Here is a 17,124-nt window from a genome sequence, read left to right on the forward strand (position 1 = left end):
AATTTGAGCAAGTTGTATTTGGTGCATTTAGTGTAATTTGTGTATAATTATTGTCCTTGTAAATATTGTATTGTTGTCGTTTGGTCCATTTAAATGTATGATTTCTTTAATGATTTATTAAATACCAGAGCTTTGAAAAGATAAATTGAATCAAATAAAAAATAAGAAACTTTTTTCTAACTAATATAGTTTTGATCACTACGATTGGCACGTGTGATTGTGGGAATTTATTGAATGAATGGTATCAGTATTGGCATCTTTGTGTTGTTTTGGATTATGTATTGTCCTAGCCTTGCTGATTGAGGGCCAGAACCCTCTATTGATTGCAACATACGTTTTGAATCACAATACCCATAGGGAACTAGAATAAACAACATTCACTGTCGTCATTTATTTAAGTAATTTTGCATAATTCTAAAATGATGTCATCTCACAGTGTCAAATGATAGGTTGCGCATAATGGAAAATCTTGCTGGGAATGGGAAAAGTTACCAAGGTCTCTCAATTAAATCTTCAGGCATCAGCAATATCCCAGTGATTAGATAAACATTACAGACTCAAGCAACAAGAGAATGCTTAGGCTAGAGAGGCCTTATAGCTTTAAACATCAGACATACTTCTGGTATCCTGTGTACCCCTAATTACTGCTTGTAATGGTACTTGAGTTTATAATGTCAGTGAATGGAATCTTCCCTTGTATCATCAGAGACTGTTGCTCCAGGCAGTGAACATTTCCAAGCTGAGCAGTACATATTTGATTTTCATGTGACATATATTGGCATCAACGTGTAGCCCATCTGGAAAAAAGAAACACAGAAACCTGTTTTTTACATGTCATTCCTGAGCCATATTGCAACCTGCATTACAGCACTGGTGAGTAGTTGCTAAAGGATCGATATGTGCTGATGGATCTACTGGAAGAAAACAATGAAAAGTCGAGGAAAGGTTCTTCATGGACATATTAAGTTAAGCTGCTGGAATGCCCCTTAAGTGTCTTGTGCCATCAGATGAGCTCAGATGGCATCCCCAATATAATAAAGCCTGCCCTCAATTCCACTGCTGTGTTAGCTCATGCTGCTAGGTGCCTGCGGAGAGGATGCTGCAGGAGTACAAAGCTGATGGGAGAGCTCTTTAAGCTAAGTGATGGATGCTGAGAGCATCTGATGATATAATTACAGACACGGTCATGCTGGAACCAGATGTTTTAGTGAGGTGAGGCTCAAGTTAGACAGCAGTTAGTAACAGCAACCCACCACTTACAAAACACATGCACCTAATCTGTACCAAGAGAAATCTGAAAGAAGGCTGTCTTAGCTTCCCAGGAAAAAGTGCAAGACCCTTCAAATTAATTCCCAATCTCTGACTTGATGATTTCAAATGGAGTTGAATGAGTCTCGATCTATGATGGTGCAGCAAGGTAGAGGAAGGCTCACTCATCAAAGCAAGAGAAGAATATAGAAACTGTGAACTGAGCCATGAGCCCTGTACAGCTCTTAAAAAGTGCATTCATTGTGGAGGCTCTGTATTATCATTGTACTACTAATTAGTAGCTATGTTATGTTATGTCATGTCTTGTCATGTTGTGTTTACGTGTAGAGTGCGTGTCTCACTCAGGAGGGTATTCAGGCACGAGAACAAAATGAGAGGATTGTGTTGGCTGAACCTATGGTCTAGGTAAAGAGTCTTGTCTTCAGTTGCTTGCAGTACTTAATAACTCAGGAGGCATCTCTGAATGTAGGGGGAGGTCATTCCAGGCATTGGGAGTGAGGTATGAGACAGAGCAACTGAAGACTCCGGCTCTCTGGATGCAGGGGATATGTGCAAATAAGAAGCCAACTGAGTGGAGGTTCTGGTCAAGGTGTGGAAATTGATGTGGCTGTTAGAAGGGCTGGGCTTTTTATGTGTGTGTGTGAGGAGTATAAAAAGTGTGTGTTTGTGGATGGCAAGCCATTGGAGTTCTCCATGGCGCAAGGTGATGTGTTTGCAGGTGTGGGTCTGAGTGTGAGTCTGACCACTGTGTTTCGAATGGTCGGAAGTCTTCTGGATAGTTGGAAGGTGATGCCGACATAACGAGTTTTGCCATAGTCTGCTTTGCTGGTGACGAGGCTTGGTTGATGTTTCTGCACGTGTTGATGGCGAGCCAATTGTAGATATTTCTTTAGAAACTTGAGGGTGTAGAAACAGGAGGAACCAACCTGGCTGGTCATCAAGCGTTGGTTGTCCACCACTATTTCAAGGTTCTTGGGTTGATTGGCTGGAAAGGGTTTTGGCTCAAGATCTGCTGGCCACCAGGTGGATTTCCATACTGGGGTGTCCTTGCTGCAGTTTTCCACTTCCGTTTAGTCAGTATTGAGTTTCAGACAGTTGATTTTCATTCATCTGGTACCTTCAGACATGCAGAAGGGAAAGTTGGTTTGGGTGCTGAATGCTTAATCAAAGAGGGAAAGGAAGAGCAATTGCAAATGACTAGAAAGAATCTGGTGCACCAACAAAGCACCCAGCGACCGAGCCAACTTCAAAGTGGCCCGCAAAAAATATCATATACGCCTGAAAAATGCAAAAAAAGGAAGCCCTAGTCGCCTGCCTCAAAGCTAGCTCCAACCATAGCAAGGAACTCTTCAGCATCATCAAAGAGTTCACCAACCCCTCAGCAATCAAAAATACCGTAACCCTCTCGCAGGGGCTCTGCAACACCATCGCAGACTTCTTCTACAATAAAATTGCCACCCTCTATGAACACATCGATCCACAACTAACCAGCGACAACTTTGATGAACTCCTCAACAGCAGCGACTCCACTTCAAACATTATAGTCACCGCGTGGGATCAACTAACCACACAAACTACTGCTACCATCATGAGCTCCATCCACTCAGTAGCACTCAGAAACCCCTACCCCTAACACATTTTCAACGTGGGGAGCATCTCCTTCAGTACGGTACTCACTACCATCCTCAACTCATCCATCACCTCTGCCTCCTTCCCAGAAGGATGGAAACACACAGAAGTAAAACATCTGCTAAAAAAAACTAACCCTGGCATACAAGAACTCAAGAACTACCAGCCTATCTCCCTGCTCCTGTTCCTGGCTAAATTCCTGTAAAAAAGAAATAAACAGCCAGCTCTACAAACAGCTAGAGATCAACAACCTCCTGGATCCATCCCAATTGGGATTTCATGCTAATCACAGCAGAAAACTACACTAATTACAGCCTCAGATGACATCCGATCTTTCATAGACAAGGGAGAAACCACAGCCCTGATCCTCCTCAACCTCTGCAGCCTTTGACACCGTATCATACTACACCCTCCTACACAGACTCCATTAGATGGGGATCCATGGAAATGCCCTTAAATGGATCGCTTCCTTCCTCAGCAAAATACCTCAGAGTGTCCGCCTCCCGTATTACACCTCAGGCCCTAAGAACATCATCTTTGGTGTTCCCCAATTGTCCTTACTGAGCCAAACCCTATTCAACACATACATGGCCCCCCTGGCCAAGCTGGTCAAATCCTATGGCATGAACATCATATTATACGCTGAAGACACTCAGCTCATCATCTCCCTAACCTCAAACCACACTAACACTGAAACCAATTTCCACAGATGCATGAACAGGGTAGCCAGCTTGATGCAAAACAAATGCTTCAAACTCAACACAGACAAAACAGAGGTACTCAACTTCAGGAGCAGTACCTACATGGGACACCTCCTGGTGGCCACAAAACTGGGACCCTAGCCCACTCCCACAGACCACACCAGAAAACCCCTCATCATACTCAACAACTAGGTCACCATGAAGAAGCAGATACAGTCTGTCTCCTCAACCTACTTCCTCACCCTCCACATGCTCCGTAAAATGTTCAAATGGTTCCCCATCAACACCAGATGCATCGTCACCCAAGCCACCATCACCAGCCTCCTGAACTATGGAAACTCCCTCTACGTGGGCATCACCTCACAACTACTGAGCAGACTGCAAACCATCCAAAAGGCTCATCCTCGAACTCCTGAGAAGAGCCCACATCACCTCCTTCCTCAGAGCCCTCCACCGGCTCCCCGTCTAAAAAAGTCACCAGTTCAAACTACTGGCCCATACCTACAAGGCCCTGTACAACAAAGAACCAGCCTACCTCTATCACAGGCTGCACTTTCAACAACCTGGCAGACAACTACACTCCGCCTCCCTCTCCTTCGCCCACATGCCCTGCTTCCCCAAAAGCAGAAGTGGCAGCTGCACCTTCTCCTACCTGGCCGCCAAGACCTGGAATAGCTTCCCACTCCACCTCCGGACTGCACCCACCCTACATAAGTTTGGAAATGGCCTAAAAGCCTGGATGTTCAACTGACAAGTCCCAATAGCATCCCCACCACACCTGGATACCCTCACGGGTGATAAGCAGTGCTGTACAATTCGTTGAATGATTGATTGACTGGTTGGTCAATTGACTAATTGATTGCTTGATTGATTGATTGATTAATGAGCTGGGTGTAGGAAACAATGTTGATTCAGTGTGTTTAGATTATGTTTACAAGAGGAACCATGTAGATGTTCAACAGTGTGGGGCTGATAGATGATATTTTGGGCACTCCACTGGTTGATGGCAGTTGAGTTGTAGAGAGCCAAGCTGCCTGACTAGGTGCCTCTGGTGAAGATGGAGTAGATCTAGTGGAGAGCTGGTTCTAGTATGTAGGCTTTGTGGAGATGATGAATGAGAATAGGATGGGAAACATGTCGAAAGCGGTGGATATGACTAGTGGGATTAAGGCTCCTTTGTCTCCTTTGGCCATGAATATCTTGTCTGTGGCAGCAATGAGAGTGGTTTTGGTGCTGTGTTTGGGACTGAATCCGGATTGGGTGGGGTTGAGGAGGTGACTGTTTTTTTAGGTCGGGAGGAGCAAGACCTGTGATATGTAGCTCAGGGGGTCTCAGAGTTTGGTAACATGTCTGAAAAGCAAGCAGGTGTTGAAGAGGAGTCAGGACAGGTTTACAGATAGCTATGAGAGTGGGCTATGTCAGGTGTATGGTCATGTAGGAAGAGAGGAGAGGGGAAGTGGAGGCTTGGGGGTGTGGTACAAGGGTTCCCGCAGGAGAAGTGACCTGTGATGCATGAGAACTCAACTTAGGCCTCTACTGGGGAGGCCTGGCTGCAGTGCTAGGAGGAGCAACCAGGGCTCAGGGAGAGGAGGGCTGTGGAGAAGTAGCATCTAGGGGTGAGATGGATGGGTGGGGGACCACAGGTGCTGGCCCTGGCTTGGGGGTGGCATGGCCGGGAGCAGATGCACCATTGGCACTCCACTGGCATGCCCACTGGGCATGTCCACACTGCAGCCGGCATTGGGTAAGAGAGGGGGGAGGAGTTCTGGTGGCAGTGGGGAAAGCAGGTGAGAACATGGTGCAGGGAAAAAGGAGGGAAGACTGTAGATGGTGGACAGAACACAAAAGGAGGAGCAGAAACCAACAGAAGAAGAAAGGCAAAAAACGGAAGGGAAAAAAACTGTTGAAATAGCAAGCAAGAATTAGAGTGCAAACAGTGAGAGTAAACAAATGGACAAAAAGGAAAAGAGCAGAAGTAGAGTGAAAGAGTGAGCAATGAATAAAGAGGGGACTAACAAGCTACAGGCAAGACGCAAGAGAGAAAGTGAAGGCAAAAAGCGAGAGGGAAACATGGAGAAGAGGAAAAGGCTGGCGAGCTGAGCAAGAGAGAGACTGGAAAGAGTGAGAGGAAACAAGCAGGCAGAAATTCAAAGAGCTGAATAAGCGTGAGAGAGCAAAAATGAGACAAGAAAGGGGCAAAAGGAGAGCTGAGAGAAAGGCAAAACTGAAGTACCAGGTGGAGGAAACAGACAGTAGAACAAGGCCAGGAGCCTTAAGACAGCATCAGAGCTGAGTCATTCAGGGCCAGGCCTTGTCAGAGTACTGGGTACAGGTTAGTGGGGAATGCATTGCCAGGCAGTACTACCTGTTTGGAAGGGTACAGTTGCAAATGGTGCGTAGTATAGGGTGTTGTCACAGATCTTGAGGGAACTGCATGAGTAAGCAGTATATAAACCTGTAGGGTCCTAGCTTTAGGATTGCCATGGGTCCTACCAGTTGGCCCATTCATAGCAAAGAGTAGCCTGATGCCATCATATAAGACGTTTTCCTATCCCTAATACCTCTGATTTTAAAAATCTATAACTGAGAAGAGCTCTGCTGGAGTGGCAGCAACCTCCTTATGAACATTTGTTGCCAATAGTAGAGCATTCAATTGGACTAAAGACAGGTGTGGGTGATATATGGTTGTTCAGCAGAGAATGTAGAAGTACAGGGTACAACTATCTTGTTTAAAGAGAAGGAGGGTATCTGCATCTTCTAATGCTTTCCAAAAATGCTCTGAATTGATTCCGGCTCTGCAGCACTTCTGTAAAGGTGAAATTAAAGGAGAAAATATAAAAAGTATTTTTTGTTTGGTTCCAACTGGTGTCATTTGCCAAACCACCTATAAAAATGGTTACACTATGTGTTTGACCTATTTAGTCTGTGGTTTCAATATGATGTACTTTGATATGGTATTTGTTATTGATAGCAATTTACCAAAAGTTAATTTGAATGTGTTCACGACTAACAATGAATGGGACTGCACGTTGCTGATGGCAGAACCAGTATGGATATAGCTTGTTTTGTGCCTATTGAAATAGAAAAATTGCTCTGAGATTGTGCCCAGGATTCAGTGTAGGTTCATGAATTCTAGATGTGGTCTTTGCATGGGAGCATTATACTAAGTGTGTGTTAGCCCAGCTGTTGTAATACTTTTTATGAGAGAATAATGGCATTGTATGTGTCTGTGTTCAAAATTCGATGTCAGTAGAATATGGTTAGCTCAGTCCAGTTGGTAGTAGAGAGCACACAGGTTTTTTGTTCAGCCAGTTCGACGATTTAGGATATGGAGTTGTTTTTTCACAGTCCAGTGGAGCAAAAAGGACATACAGAATTGTTCACTCAGCCCAGATGGAGCAACTGAGTGTATAAGAAGTATTTGCTCAGTTATTGGAGTAATATTGTGGGTACAGAGTTTTCGCTGAACCCTAGAGTCTATGTAGCACATACAGTGCTCTGGGCTCATGCTAGTCGTGGAGTAGATGGGTTAAACAATGGGTTTGATAATGTCTCGATGGGCAATTAAAGGCATACATATTTAGGAAGGTAGGCTGCTATGGGAAGAAAAGGTTCTTCTCAGACCTGTTAGCCTTGGGATGGTCTTCTTCCAAACCTTTTGCCTCCTCCACTGTTTTTGCTGAAATTGGTTTCTGTTGGCTTTAGGGATACTGCACTTTAACACTGCTAGCCAGTGCTACAGTGCTTACTCTTTCGTAAAATTGTCCTACACCTCATTGACACATTTAATTTACTTATAAGTCCCTAGTAAAGTGGTGCACCATATTACCATGGCCTGTAAATTAAATGCTAGAGCCTGCAGCATGTATTGTGCCACTTACATAATTGCCTTTTTTTAAATGTCCCATGCAAAGTTGGCATTGTCTTGTCCTAACCATTTGGTGCCTGCAGCTTGTGTCCTGGGCCACACGACTGTAAATAGCATGACTGTTGGCCGTTGTGTATTCCTCCCAGACAGTGACTCAAAGTGGGACTTGGTGTTGTCAGCATGGGCAAATCTACCAGGATGAGAGTAGTAGAGCTGTGGACATTCCTATTTATATTTCAAAGCAGGTCACAGCACCCTCACAAAGCACTTCACACTAGCCTTTTATCACCCCAGACCTCTTTGGACCCGGACAGGGAGAAAGGAAATGCCAAAACCCTCTGTGAGGGGAAAACGCCAGAAGTTTTTTCCACTTCAAAGCTGGTAACAGCTATGAAATTAGAACACTCAGACCCACTCTTCAGCTCACACGTGGACCTGCAGAGGTCACTCAGAAGGCCTGCCTTGCACTTCAGAGGACTGTCCTGCTGCTTCAGGCCTGCTTTGTATCTCAGACGACTGCCCTGCTGCTGGAATCCTGTCTTGATCCCTCAGAGGATTGCCCTTCTGCTGAAGGACTGCCTTGCTGCTTGAGCCCAGGAGTACCAGAGTGGCTTCAAGGGCTAGTCGGCTTGCTTCCTGGTCTGGGCTACTGGGACACAACAAGCTCCATCAACTTGAACCCTGCACCTGGACCTTGTCTGAAGTGGGTCCTGCACAAAGTTGCCCACCCAGTCCTGGACCCTTGGAAGTGGTGCTAAATGTGCCCAAAGAGACTAAAGTCAACATCTGGGAACTTTTCAGCCAAAAAGTGCCCTGCGAACCATGAGGAGACCAAGACCTACCTGCTCACCCATCCATCCAAGGTGCATCACCAGTCCACCTCATGTATTCGAACCATCGCACTTGGCCATAACTTTCAACTTTTCCACACTCTTGTGTGACTAGATGTCTGTGATTTGCACTTTGATCTTTCAAGTGCTATTTTTTATTAAAAACCTAAAACATATATAACTCCGATTCTACTGATTGGATGTTTGTTGTATTGGTGTCACAAAATGTATTACATTTTACTATATTTTCTAAATAGGTGTGGGATTTTTCTTGTGTTGTGTTTTCACTTTATTACTGTTTGAGTGCTATATAGATACTTTACACATTGCCCTTAAGTTAAGCCTAGCTGCGCTTATGCCAAACTACCAGAGAGTTAGGAACATGTTAATTTAGTGACTTTTGTGGTTCACCTTCACAGGGATTGTAGTTATTGTTTGAGAAGAGTTCACACCCCCCAAGCAACAACCCAATTTCTAACAATTGTTCTTTACACATGGAAAGCAGTTACTCCAGCTCTGATGGGCAGCTTGAGTTATTCATGACCATTTGGATGAGACAATTGAGACAGGGTGGTAGTCCTGTATGTGTCTTTCCACTTAAGTATATACTTGAGGCTCTGTGTAGCACTGGAAGTGACGCAATGTGCTTTTGAAATGCTATTATTGGTTCTCCTTTTCTGATGTGATATCTTCATTTTGGAGTGTTATTTTGGTCCGGGGGGAGCAGCTTTGTACACAGTGCTCACTCTCTAAAGTTGTGATTGCAGGTTGGCTCCACCTGCACTTGTTTTTGGAGATCTGCACTTATTTTTCCTCAGACCTTGAACCAGAAAAAGAGAGAGAAAAATACAAAAGTGTAAAGAAGTTGGAAGAGAAAGACAGAAAAACAGTGACAGAAAAGGAATGTAGGGTTTAACAAGAACCTACAAAAGTGAGATAACTGTGCAGGGAGTGTCTGGTGGTGACGAAAGAATCATGAGATGAAATCAAGATTATGCAGCCGTGGAAGCACTGTCTGCACATATTGATGTTACGATGCAAGAGGGAGACATGTTTAGAGTGTTGTGTCTCCATATCCCTCTCCTTGTAAGGTGAATGTGTGTGTTTTTTATTGTCCTGCTATGTATGCATTGCTGTTAAAGTACGGAGGGGTGTGGCATCTGGTGTATCCCCATTTCACTTGTAAATTTGTTCAGATTGTGGGTTTGTCCGTGTTTCATCAATATGTGGAATATTTTGTTTCCTCTTATTTAGGTGGATGATGCAAAGTTACACAGTGATTGGTCAAGGGGGTGCAAAGATAAATACTCTCCACTACTGCATTTTCCATGGACTTTTATATCTCATGTAGTGCAAAAACAGCTGATCAGATTTACATGAAATTTGGCAGGATTAGACATTATGGTGTGTAGAGGTGAGTATTTTTTAAGTTATAAGGCATTTTAATTTAGTGATATCTGTGGCCACTGTATTTTCACGAAATTTCACAGTATTTCGGGAGAGTACCATGCTACATAGCGATGACAAGTCATTATGTGATTGGCAAATGACTGCCTTTAAAAGAGTTGAAGGCAGTGATGTTGTCTTTAGGTATACTTTGTCTGTGTTCTGCATTTCATCTTTAGATGTAGGTAAGTATGAGGTCTGATATTTTTCTCATACCTTTTACCACATTTTTAAAGTGGAAATGGGTTAGAGGAAAATATCAGACCTCATCTAAAGGCGAAACACAGAAGACAGGCAAAGTGTACCGAAAAACAACATGGCTTCCTTTAATTCTTGTAAACTTTATTAAAGTGGTAATAGGTAGGGAAAAATATGTATAAGTTTCTATAGATTTTTTTGAATGTATGGAGTACCCCAGTACTGTCTCCATAGTACAGCAGTACCAAAAACACATAAAAAGAATATGTCTACAACAATGCACTGTACTTTATTGGAATGTACATCAATCCATTCTATGCAAATCCACTCTACCCTAGTATACCCTATTTCACTGTACGGTACTCTATCCTATGCCACTCTACTGTATGCTATTCTACTATATGCCACTTCATTATAGGTCAGTATACTGTACACCAGTGATAGTCAGTGTTATTCCATTGTACACCACTCAACTGTGCACCACCACACTTGCCACTCCACTCCACCTGCCACTACGGTCTACCCCACTACACTGTATCCCGCTCCACTCTACAACATTCAACTGTATAGTATTCCACTGTTAGAAACGGGGAACTCTAGTTGGCAGGTTTGCACCCTGTCCAAGTAGGGACCCTTCCTTCAAGTCAGAAGAAGGGAGTTACACTTCTAAAATAAGCCCTGCTCACCCCCCTTGGTAGCTTGGCACAAGCAGTCTGGGTTATCTCAGTGGCAATGTGTAAAGCGTTTGCACATAACACACAGTAATACAGTGAAAACACTACAAAAGCACACCACACCATTTTTAGAAATATAGCCAATATTTATCTGTGTAAAACAAGACCAAAACAATAAAAATCCAACATACAGTACCCAAGAAGTCAATAGCTCCATCCAGGGCCATCACAACCAAATGAACAAACAAATACAACAGTTTAGGCCGACCACAAGGTTGCAGCCCAGCTATGATGTCGAGAAGACCCACAAACAGTTCCTTGGAAATGCAGGCCATCGTGAACCTTGAGATGAGCTCCAAAGAAGCAGTGTCATCGGCGTCGGAATTCGGTTTCGGAGGTCAGTGAAGGAGTCGTCGGACCCTTGATGTCACACACGTTGTGGATGGAACTCCGTGAGATGTAAGTCAGAAGCGCTGGCATCGGTGGTGTTGGGAAAGTGATGCGAAGCAGGATGATGCGACACGTGGCGCCCACAGGTCACGGTGTGGCTCGGTGATGGCATCTGGCATCCTTGGTGAGACCAGGGTTGCGGTGCGAAGTGGGGCAATGCAACATGCGGTGTCCACAGGTCACGGTGCAGGCGGTGGCATCTTTGTTGCTGAAGCGGTGTCGTTGGTAGACCCAAGGTTGCGATACGAAGTGAGGCAATGCTTCATGCAGTGCCCACAGGTCGATGTGCAAGCAGCAGCATCCATTGATGAAGCTGGAGTCGATGCCGCTGATGTCGGTGGTCCAGGGCTGCACTGTGGGATGGGGCGATGCTTTATGTACCTCATGAGTGGTGTCCATTTGCCATGGTGCAGGCAGTGGCTGGATGATGGTGTCCGCTGGCAGCGCCGGTGAGGTCAGGGTTGCCTTCTGAAGTGGGGAGATGCTCCGGGTGGTGCCTTCAGTCATAGAACCGGCCGTTGTGTTTTTGTGTTGTGTTGTGTTATGTGTTTTTTTTCACATAGGGACATAAGTCAGTTCATGTGAAACATTTATTTCCACAACAATAGAATTCAGGTGCTCACACAATAAGTGAAAGAGGCGTGACGTGCAGAGTGATGGTGAAGTTTATAATAACGGCATCGCATTGACAACAATAGTGTAAAACTCCTCAAGCAACTTTATAGAATAGGAAGAGTTTTGTTGTAAAGGGTCAACAGCGTTTCGATCTCAACTGTTCGAGATCATCATCAGGACATATAACGGGTGAGCAAGTTGAATTGATGCAATTATTCGTAGCGCAAGGAAGAGCAATTGAGAGCTTCAGAAAACAGCTGAGGGTAGACGAGTTCACCCAGATTAATTTGCTGAAGGTACGAGCTAAGGGTGGGCGGAATTTGCGAAATTGACTTTTGTAAATTATCGCGAAATTGCGCAAAATCTCCGCAAGCATGCGAAACCTTCGCGAAGATGCAGAGATTGCTTTTCCTGCCCGTTCGCAATGTGTTTTTGCATGCTCGCGGGGAAAAATATCTCCAACTTTCCCATGCGGTCGCTAATGGGCGCGGCCATCTTGCTCGCGATGCTTATTTCCTGTTTGCGATCCCAATGACGTGTTACCAACAATCCAACATCTTGTGGCGCGCGCGAACAGATAGGAAAACTCATTGGCGAACGCAGGTACCTGGTAAGCAGCAATCGCGCGCGCAAGAATGCATTTTTAAAGCGCGAACAAGAAAAATACTTCCGTTTCACAGCAGGTTGCAAAAGTTTTGACATTTTCGCGCTCTCCGCGGAACGCGAAAATGTCAAAATATCGCAAATTCCGTGAGCGGAACGAAATTTACCGCCCAGACCTAGTATGAGCGTGAGAATATCACATGTGTGTAAACTTGAAAGGCAGGGTCAGCTGTATAAGTTGCGCTTAACGATTTGCTGCCAATATGTTTAGTTAAAGTCACTCCCAGTTCATATTTCGAAAGTCTTGGGAGAGGAGCTCAGCGCGTCATGCTCCTTGGGCTGTCCGCGTTTAGTGCAGTAAATCTTGAACAGTTGAGATCGAAACGCCGTTGACCCTTTACGACAAAACTCTTCCTATTCTATAAAGTTGCTTGAGGAGTTTTACACCATTGTTGTCAATGCGATGCCGTTATTTTAAACTTCACCATCACTCTTCACGTCACGCCTCTTTCACTTATTGTGTGAGCACCTGAATTCTATTGTTGTGGAAATAAATGTTTCACATGAACTGACTTATGTCCCTATGTACATTATAACATTTTTTGCTCCTTTAAAATAATTAATCTTCAATCCTCTAACCATAAGTGCTCTCCTTAGGATCACTTTATTATTGGACCTTTTGGCCACACCCGAACCATTGTTTTTTTACCGCGAGCATTGCAGCCAGGCCTTATATCATAAAGGGAGATATCATCTTACAAAGACAGAGGATAAAGGACTATAATGCCTAACCACCCTCCCCATGGTAAGCAGAAGTATTATTATATAATAGAAGATCTCTGGACTTTGTCAGCAGACCCCATACCGCAGGACATAGATCGGATTTCTACACCACATGTGCGCGTTGCTCTTCTCCCTGGAAAGGTCCCTCTCCAAGTGTGTGTGACCTAAACATGCATCCTATAATATCAAAGTACAATTCTCCAGCAAACACAGCTGCATTGGTATGGTTTGTCTAAATGCTAGGACCTGACCAAAACAGATTAACAAGAGTCAGTGTTTATCGACCTTGCGCACAATGTTCAGAATAAACTCCAGGAACAGGCAGAGAACGAGCCTAGCAGAGAGTTCTCATGTGAAAGGCATATATAAAGTTGTGCAAAATAAAGACATGCAGTGTCGTGTGCAAAAGCAGCTGCATAGCTACCGGGCTCATGCTAACTTAAAGATGTCGATAAGGTCTCTAGTAACCGCGTGACAAGCCCAAACATCTGTGTACACCTATGGTTTTTCTTCTTTTAATTGTGTAACTGGCAGGATCACAGAGCTAGTGGCACAGCAAAAGTGTCAATTGCTCAGGTTGACTCAAGATGAAAAGATTGCATCTAAGCCACAATAGTGTGAAAATTGAGGTTTTCCATCATACTTATCTTGCACAGGAAACCACATGGATCAAGAAAGATAATAACTGTACAAACTATTGAGTTACAATTGAAATGTTTGTGATGATTCAAGTCCAAGGATGTTGCAGATATTAGAAATGTTTCAGTATGTGAATACATGTATGAAGAACTGATTGAAGGCATGAAGTACGAATAAGTGTTAGTTTGAATGACGTTTTTAAGTTACAAATATTTGTTTCTTGTGCCGACCAGTATTCAAGTTCTTTAGGATATGTGACTGTATTAATGCAAACAGGATATGTATATTGCGAAATTATTGATCAAACTACAGAATCATTATTATACATGAAAATAAATTGAGAAACATTTAGTATAACACATAACCCTTTGGGCAGTATGTTGTTGTGAGATTTAAGAGCAACCACAGTACTGAGACTGCCCTCATCGCCGCCACCGACGACATCAGGACCCTGCTGGACAATGGTGAGACTGCGGCCCTCATCCTCCTGGACCTCTCCACCGCATTCAACACCGTCTGCCACCGCACACTACGCGCACGCCTCCACGCCGTAGGGATCCGAGACAAGGCTCTGGAATGGACCACTGCTACCCTCTCCGGCATAACCCAGAGCGTCCGCCTCCCCCCATTCCGATCCGAAGCCTCCGAGATCATCTGCGGCGTATCCCAGGGATCTTCCCTCAGCCTGACACTGTTCAACATCTACATGACCCCATGCACACACGTCGCCCGACAGCACGACCTCAACATAATCTCCTACGCCGACGACACTCAACTGATCCTCTTCCTTACCAAGGACCCCATCACCACCAAATCCAACCTTCATGAAGGAATGAGGGCCGTCGCGGACTGGATGAGGATCAACCGACTGAAGCTGAACACAGACAAAATGGAGGTCATCATCCTCGGCTCCAACCCTTCAGCATGGGAAGACTCCTGGTGGCCGACGGCACTGGGGGCACCCCCGACACCCACCGACCATGCACGCAACCTGGGAATCATCCTCGACTCAACGCTCTCCATGACCAAGTAAATCAATGCCATCTCCTCCTCCTGCTTCAACACCCTTCGCATGCTCCGCAAGATCTACAGGTGGAGCCCGACAGACACAAGAAGAACAGTCACCCAGGCCCTCGTCAGCAGCAGACTCGACTACAGAAACGCCCTCTACGCGGGAGCTCCGACCAAGCTCATCAAACGTCTGCAATGCATCCAAAACGCCTCTGCACGACTGATCCTTGGCATACCATGCCAAAGCCACATCACCCCCCACCTGAGAAACCTGCACTCGCTCCCCATCAACAGGAAGATATCCTTCAAGCTCCTCATCCACGCACACAAGGCACTCCACAAGACCGGCCCAGCCTACCTCAACAGACGACTCTCCTTCTACATCCCCAGCCGCCAGTTCCACTCCGCCGCCCTCGCACTCGCCACCGTCCCTCGCCTCCGTAGAACAACCACTGGCGGAAGATCCTTCTCCCACCTCGCCGCCAAGACCTGGAACACCCTCCCACTGAGCCTACGACAGACCCAAGACCTACTGACCTTCAGGAGGCTACTCAAGACCTGGCTGTTCGACCAGTAGCCCCCCCAGCGCCTTGAGACGCTCGCGGGTATGTAGTGCCCTCTACAAATGATTGATTGATTGATTGATTGATTGATTGATTGATTGATTGAGAGAGTGGTCAGAAAAAAATAAGGTTGCAATGGAAATTTGCTTCTAAATGATATTTTAGCCCTGCACTGGGAACCATTAATTAAAGCAGTAAAGCAAGGGGCCCTGTTCTCAATACTGGCTCACATGTACATGCATGTCTGACCACCTTGGGAAGAAATCGTAATATGGGTCTAAACAAACTTTTTTATTTAAGATCAACATTACTCTAAGAAATGTGAAGTTCTCAAAGCTCATAAAATAAATAATAGAGCATTGCAGTAAAGCCAGTTTTTATTGTGTTTTAGTGGTGTGTTGTAAACCGCTCAGTCTGCGTTCGTCTGTCATATGATTCAATCAAAACGAGCCAGTAAGCGATTTTCTTAAGGGTAAATAGAGCTTTGGGTGATAATATGCCAAACTTTAGTTGTCTGAGATTGAACCAAACATGGTAAACCATGGTTTTGTCTTGGATTATTTTTGGTTTCAGCTGAAATAACATCCGTGGACTTCAACCATCTGCAAAGCACGATGGGTGCTGTCACAGAGAAGGAATAAGGTAGAGATGTTTTGATTTAAATAGAGGTGGATGAGAGTGTTTGAAAGGTACATTTGTGTAACACATGCACTTTCTGTTTATTTTTACAGCTCATTTTCCCAGGTCCTGAGAAAAACCCGAAAATAATTATTGGGTTTGAAACACGTAGACCTTGTTGTTGTTGTGTCTAAATAAGTGTGATAACAAATGAGAGGTGTCTGGTTTACAAACAATGTATTATTGATTGATTTTTAGGTTGCTAAACCAGAACACCGTACTGGCCAACATTTCCTGGGAGAGTATTACGGGGCATATCAACAACAACCGGCGATAATTATCGCTCAGCGCTCTTAGCGTGAGGATAATTATCGCCGGCTAGCGTGAATTTTTATCGCTGAGATAGTGTGCTATTAGCAACGCTTATCTCAATAGCGATAAAAATCCTCACGCTAACAGGCTAACATGAGATTATCGCTGGAAACCCAGCGATAATCACACGTTACCTTGTTGATAGGGACAGGCAAACTTAGCCATGATATCCTCCTTCCATAGGATATCATGGCTAAGTCTGAAAATTAGCAGACGTAAAAAAGCAGCGTTAACCGCGGTTAGCGCTGCTTTTTTTGTCTCTAACAGGGTTAGCGACATTCTTGATAATAGGAGAAATGTTGCTTAGCGACATTTCTCCTATTATTTTACTCTGGAACGCCCCCTTTGCATCTCATTAGAGATGCAAGGGGAAGCGTAGAGTAAAAGGGGGCTAACATGCAAATTTGCGTGTTAGCACCCTGTTGTTGATAGGGTGCTAGTTTTATCTCTGCTTTTTTGGCTTTTAAAGCCAACAAAGCAGAGATAAAGCCCTTGTTGATATGCCCCATCATTCCTTCTTTACTGTGTGATTTCTTTACACTTTCTCTTGGTTTCTTCTATTCTTTCCTTGTCCTTTTCTTTAGTTTTGAGGGAATTTGAGCAAGTTGTATTTGGTGTATTTAGTGTAATTTGTGTATAATTATTGTCCTTGTAAATATTGTATTGTTGTCGTTTGGTCCATTTAAATTTATGATTTCTTTAATGATTTATTAAATAACAGAGCTTTGAAAAGATAAATTGAATCAAATAAAAAATAAGAAACTTTTTTCTAACTAATATAGTTTTGATCACTACGATTGGCACGTGTGATTGTGGGAATTTATTGAATGAATGGTATCAGTATTGGCATCTTTG

Source organism: Triturus cristatus, chromosome 5_2 (assembly GCF_964204655.1).
Source record: "Triturus cristatus chromosome 5_2, aTriCri1.1, whole genome shotgun sequence".
Taxonomy (NCBI): Eukaryota; Metazoa; Chordata; class Amphibia; order Caudata; family Salamandridae; genus Triturus; species Triturus cristatus.